This window comes from Apium graveolens, chromosome 8, assembly GCF_009905375.1.
Source record: "Apium graveolens cultivar Ventura chromosome 8, ASM990537v1, whole genome shotgun sequence".
Classification (NCBI taxonomy): Eukaryota; Viridiplantae; Streptophyta; class Magnoliopsida; order Apiales; family Apiaceae; genus Apium; species Apium graveolens.
The window spans coordinates 239,331,523-239,337,718 of NC_133654.1; the positions used below are offsets into that span (position 1 = coordinate 239,331,523).

The 6,196-nt window shown below is 40.1% G+C and overlaps 1 non-coding gene across 1 annotated transcript; it reads right to left on the reverse strand.

Annotated features, from left to right (window-relative positions):
• Positions 1 to 5,516: 5,516 nt before the first annotated feature.
• Positions 5,517 to 5,623, reverse strand: LOC141682193 (small nucleolar RNA R71). Its single transcript, XR_012559594.1, has one exon. It is a non-coding gene; the product is annotated as a small nucleolar RNA R71 (small nucleolar RNA).
• Positions 5,624 to 6,196: the final 573 nt, after the last annotated feature.

A 6,196-nucleotide genomic window follows, 5' to 3' on the forward strand; every position in this document is an offset into this window, starting at 1 on the left:
GTCACCGTTTCAGTTGGTGTACGGTAAGGGATGTCATCTACACCGGAGCTTGAGCATAAGGCCTACTGGGCATTGAAGAAATTGAACCTGGATTTAGATGCAGCTGGTAAGAAAAGAATGCTTCAGCTTAATGAACTTGATGAATTTCGACTTCAAGCGTACGATAATAGACAAATGTATAAGGAAAAGGTAAGAGGTGCACGATAGGAAGCTACATCCTAAGTTTATTTGTGCCAGGGCAACAAGTTCTTTTATCAACTCTCGGCTCCGACTTTTTCCTGGGAAGTTGAAATCAAGGTGGTCTGGACCTTTTATTGTCAAAACTGTGTTTCCACATGGAGCGGTGGAAATTTTGAGAATGATTCGGACCAAGCATTCAAGGTTAACGGTCAGCGGTTGAAGCACTACTATGGGGATATGGCAAACCGAGAGGTGGTTAGTGCCATTTTGTTGACTACTTGAGAAAGGTACGGAACGTCAAGCTAATGACAAAAAGAAGCGTTGCGTGGGAGGCAACCCATGAATTGTTGTTACAGGAACCCTTAGAAGTTAATAACCTATCCAAAACACACAAAAAAAATCAGAAAACAGGGGCTGAAAATTTTTTTTCCAGAGACCCTCTGCGCGCACCGCGCAGCTATGCTGAGCAGCCCGCGCAGCTTGCTGCGCGCCCGCACAGAAATGTGAGCGGCCGCGCAGGGGTCGAGTTCCAGAAAAATTTTTTGCAGTTTCAGAAAAAAAAAAAAAAAAAACAAAACACAAAAAAAACCCATCACAGACATAAACCCACGAATTCTTTTCCATTACCCCATGATTTTATCCCTCAACCCCACTCCTAATCTAATTTAACCTACTCCACACCCTATATATACATACACCTATCCTACATATCTCCCACAAACTTCCTACACTTAAACCCTCTCATAAACATCAAAAATCAGTTCTTAGACACTTTTATTCACAAATCAATGGCACCCAAGAGAGCACGCACTATTGACAGCAGCAGCACAGTTCCTATTGTTGATTCATCAAGGGGTACTGCTGCAAGGCCTCGGTTAACTGACAGAGCTGCGGAGGAGGAGTACACTAGGCTGTTGGGGAAGCCGATTCTGAAGGAGAGGGGGTTTTTAACCATCAGGGAGGGATGGTGAGTTGTTGCCCATGATTGCAGAGAAGGGGTGGATAGCTTTTTGTGAGTCACCCAAAGCAGTACCGATGAGTGTTGTTCGCGAGTTCTACGCGAACGCGAAGGCTGAAAAGAATGGGTTTTTCTGTAGTTCGTGGGCTGATGGTTGATTATCATCCTGCGGCGATTCGCCGTGTGATTGGACAGCGAGAGAGGAAGCCCGAGGAGGAGAATTGGAATGAAAAGACTGCTGAGGATTTTGACTTGGATTTGATTTGTGCGACTCTCTGTCGACCGGGCACAGTTTGGAACCAGCAGTCCAGCCAATAATGAGTATCCGTCACTTTCCGGCGATCGCCATGAACAGGTATGCCCCGTGCATGGAATGCATTTTATATGTGCAATATTTTGCCTTCTTCACTTCACACGAGGTCACAGTTGAGAGAGCACAGGTTGTTGTGGGGAATTTCTGAATGAGAATACTATGTGGACCTTGGTGAGTTTATCTACCAAGGAAATTCTGAAGTTTTTGAGGGGAGCAAAGCATATGAACATCCCTTATGCATCCACGTTACGAAGCTATGCCGAGCAGTAGGAGTAAACTGGCCGGCTCATGAGCAGTTGCAGTTGCCAGCAGCTCCGATAGACTTCTGGCACTCTGAATGGGATGCAGGAGTGGACCGGTGGTGAGCCTGAGGAGCATGGGCTGGGTTTATCGTCTTCCAGGAGGACGTCCAGCACGAGGTGCTACTATGGCTAGGCCAGGGCGTGGTGAGGGCTGGTTCTTCGAGAGCTCAGGAGGGTGCTGGGATCGGTGATGCCCAGTATAGGAGGCTTTCACGGCGGATGGATGCCATGTATGAGACGCAGAGCAGGTTTGCTCAGGAGCTCACTCTTGCGTTAGGGACTGCTTTTCGAGGCCTTGGAGCTGATATCCAGTGGCCAATTTTGGTGAGGACTCTGCATACCCGCCGCCTGATACTCCACCCACTGAGGGTGATGATGATGATGACTCCGAGTAGGTATACCCTGTGTTCCTTTCTACTACCTTCACTGGGGACGTGAAGATTTTAAGTTTGGGGGTGGTAACCGTAGTCTGTCTATGCCTGCCTCATCATTTTGTAGCTGATGTAAAAGATACTAAACTTTCGTCTTCTTTAACATTAGTTTTTAAAAATGTACCGATGTATTTATTTGAAATTTACATCAGGTGCTTTGCATATTTGTTTAAGAACTGATGTCCATGTAGCAGTTTAACAACAGTTTTTAAGAATGTGTGCATAAACTGATGTCTATATGCCTAAGAATACCAAAAAAAAAATAAACTGGCTAGCTAAGTTAACTAACCCACTAGCAAAATAACATAATAATATATTCAATCACAATAATATCCAATCCATCCCATTGGCCAACTACACTCATCATATCTAAACTACATAGTATAATTATAATTCAAATACAAACTAAGTCAAAACTAACTGTTCCATGAAGTATTTATCCGCTCAAAACTCATAACCAACTCTAAAATATAAACTCCACTGCATGTCAATGCACCAGGAGTAACATCAATACTCATACACCTCTCCAAAAATTTAAAAGGGGCTATGGCTATATCGTTTAACATGACTGCCTAATAAGCAAATAAATACATTAAGAGCTCAGAAGAAATTAGATGAAATTTGACCAATAACGACAATCATATGTAGCTACTAGTTAATCACCTGTATTCCTTCAACGCCACCGATTGCGGCTCCAATGTCAGATTCTTGAAGCATTCCCACATTATTTCCTCCATCATCAATTGCCAATGTCGCCTTTCCCGTGTCTTCGTAACAAGTCCCAGTAACATGCATTTTTATTATTTTCTTCCTTTCTTGTCTAAGTAAACTGCAAGGGAACCCAAAATATACATATTATATAAATTGAAAATCAAATTTACATTAATGCAAAAGCCGAACTAGAAAACCAAGAAGGGATAAATTACAACAGCTATCATTCAAAGTCAAATTTCCTATTGTTAATCCGGCGGATAACTATACTTATAAGGAAAATATAACTTAACCTAGTTTGTGAAGTACGACAACTAAATATCTTCTAGACCTAAAATTTTCCTATATATTAAAATGTATTAAAGTTACCGATCGTTACTTGGCTTCCTAAATTCCAGCAGTTTTTCTTTTGTTGCCATAAGTAAAATCTTCTACTGTTTCATAATAATAAAAACAACAAAGTACTTTATAATTAGTTTAATTAAACTATCTTTCTTGGTTTTTGCTTGCTATTGAGTGGCATTTATGATACTTTATAATGCTCTAATAAGCTTTGAATTGATGCATTTGTACTCAAGTTGTTAAGTGTTTTAACGTGTTTTCTAGTATTTTTGCATTTCAGGCATTAATCCGTGAATCAGGTGAATTAGCATTGTTTTATTGCTAATTTGGTGTCAAGGTGGTGTTGGAATAAAAGCTCGTGGAAAGCCGGCTCGAAGCAGCAAGGAAAAAGATGAAATCTGAGTTTTTCCCAGAAGGACGGCGCGCCCGCGCTGTGATAGCGCGCGGCCGCACCAGGATTCCCGAATGACAGCGCGCCCGCGCTGTGATAGCGTGCGGCCGCGCCGGTGCGGAAAATATAAATCTTGATTCTAATTCGATTCTAAGTGGGGGAGACTTCCAGATTGCAAAGGGCTGCTATATATATTCAAATAAGAACGTTTTTATTAGAGAGACATACCAGAGCGCAAGGAGAGCCGTAAGAAGACCGTTTTAGCACAATTTAACGAAGGCGAAGAAGATCTATTTTTACTTGTGAATCTTTATTTTAAGTTATATTTGGATGCTAGTTTTCTTACTTGTGAACCTTTACTCTTGTTTGTACTTGGTTTTATTTATTCGTTATAAAGACTACGTTTGTTATACCATGCTTTCATCGGAACACACGTTGATGATGAGTCTGATCATGGGCTAATCGTTATCGTGGGGTTCTAGCGGATTTATTTATGGATTTCTTTAGTTAAATCATTTTGATACCTTAGTATGTGGTGATTGATTGATATCCTAGTATTGGTTGTGCGTATTCGCCTTATGAGCGTCGCGAACTTATAAGATATTGTGTTAATTCTTAATGAAACGACAGTGAATTTAAGGATTATAACTTGCCATGCTAGCATAGGTTCATGTGTTATTGTTATGCATGATTCGTAGATAATTTTATACATCTTACTTACCATGTGTAATCAAGATAGATAACTTGTGCTTAAACCGTTATGTTGTCAAATTCTATAGACATATAGGGTCTCAATATAATTGGTGTCTATTCAGCTTCTATCTCTTTTGTGGATGTCTGGTAGTATGGTACTCGTGCAATGAAAGTTGGCATTTATCAGTTTCGTGTTGTCTGATTAGTGTCTTTACCATTGCATGCTAAGGTTGAGAACAATAAGGTTATTGAATGAAGTATTTAATGAAGTTAGAATCCCATGATTGTCATATATATTAATTCAGTCAATCTTAATTTCGTAGTTATAATAGTTAGCGTAATTCTTAGTTATAAACAACCTCAAATTGTTATCGTCTTAGCATTGAATAATAACCATACATTGTTGTTTATGTACGTAATTAATTAGTTAACCAATACAGTCTCTGTGAGAATGAAATAGAAAAGATTTTATACTACTTGCGAACTCGTATACTTGCGTGTTATATTAGCGCGTGTTTAGCGACTAACAAGTTTGTGGCGCCGCTGCTGGGGGGTGCAGTGTTAATTTATAGTTTATGTGCTTTCCATCAGTGGTCGTTAACGTTCATTGACTCGGACATTTTTACTTATTTGTTCCTTGTTTTATTTCAGGTACTCTAGCGAGGGTGTATGCATAACATTCGCGTACTCGTAAGAGAACATTGGATAAAGCCAAGAAAGAACTTATGGTAGTTCGTAAGGAAGTTTTTGAGGAAGAAAAGAAGGTAGATGAGAAGAGAAAGTTGAAGAACCAGCTTTAGTAGAGATGGGTGATCAAGCAGAAAATCTGAAGGCTTTGATGGACTATTCCCAGCCTAAGATTAATGACATTCAATCAAGCATCATCAGACCAGCCATCAGGGCTAACACTTTTGAGATCAAGTCAAGCACGATTCAGATGATACAGAACTCAGTTCAGTTTGGGAGTTCTCCTACTGAAGACCCCGACATGCACATCAGGGATTTCATCGAAATCTGCAAAACCTTCAAGTTTAATGATGTGACTGAAGATGCTATCAAGCTACGCATCTTCCCATTCTCTCAAAGGGACAAAGTTAAGTGCTGGTTACACTCTCTACCAGCAGGGTCTATCACCACTTGGGAGGATCTTGCGCAAAAGTTTCTCACTAAATTCTTCCCTATGGCGAAGACTGCTGCAATCAGGAATGTTCTTACTCAGTTTGCTCAGCAAAATGGAGAATCTTTGTGTGAGGCTTGGGATCGATATAAGGAGATGTTAAGGAAGTGCCCAAACCATGGCATACATGATTGGATGATTATTAACTGTTTCTATAATGGATTGGGTGCTACTTTTAGACCCATGCTTGATGCAGCATCAGGAAGAGCCTTGTGGGATAAAAGCTACGATGAAGTTTATGAACTTATTGAACTGATGGCTGCTAATGAGTACCAAAATCCTTCCCAAAGGCTGACTCAAGAAAAGTCACAGGAATTCTGGAGTTGGACGCAGCAACTGTTATCGCTGCCCAACTTAAGGCTTTGACGATGAAGGTGGACACTTTGGCTAATTATGGAGTTAATCAAATCGCTAGTGTCTTTGAGCTTTGTGTTGGTGCCCACGAGACTGATTAGTGAAAGGAATATGTCCTAAGTCCAATCATGAATTAGGATTTAGGAATAACTTCCTGTGTAATCTGTTTGATTTCATTGATATTAATAAAAGACTTGTTTTGTTTTTATTACGGGCTGTATCTATTTAAGTGTTTAAATAAGATATACCATAGTTTAGAGTAAAGCTTTTTATGGATTATGATGAGATCATAATAGTGAGACCTAAAAAGATGATAACTCTAAACTTAAATAGTTTTCTGATCA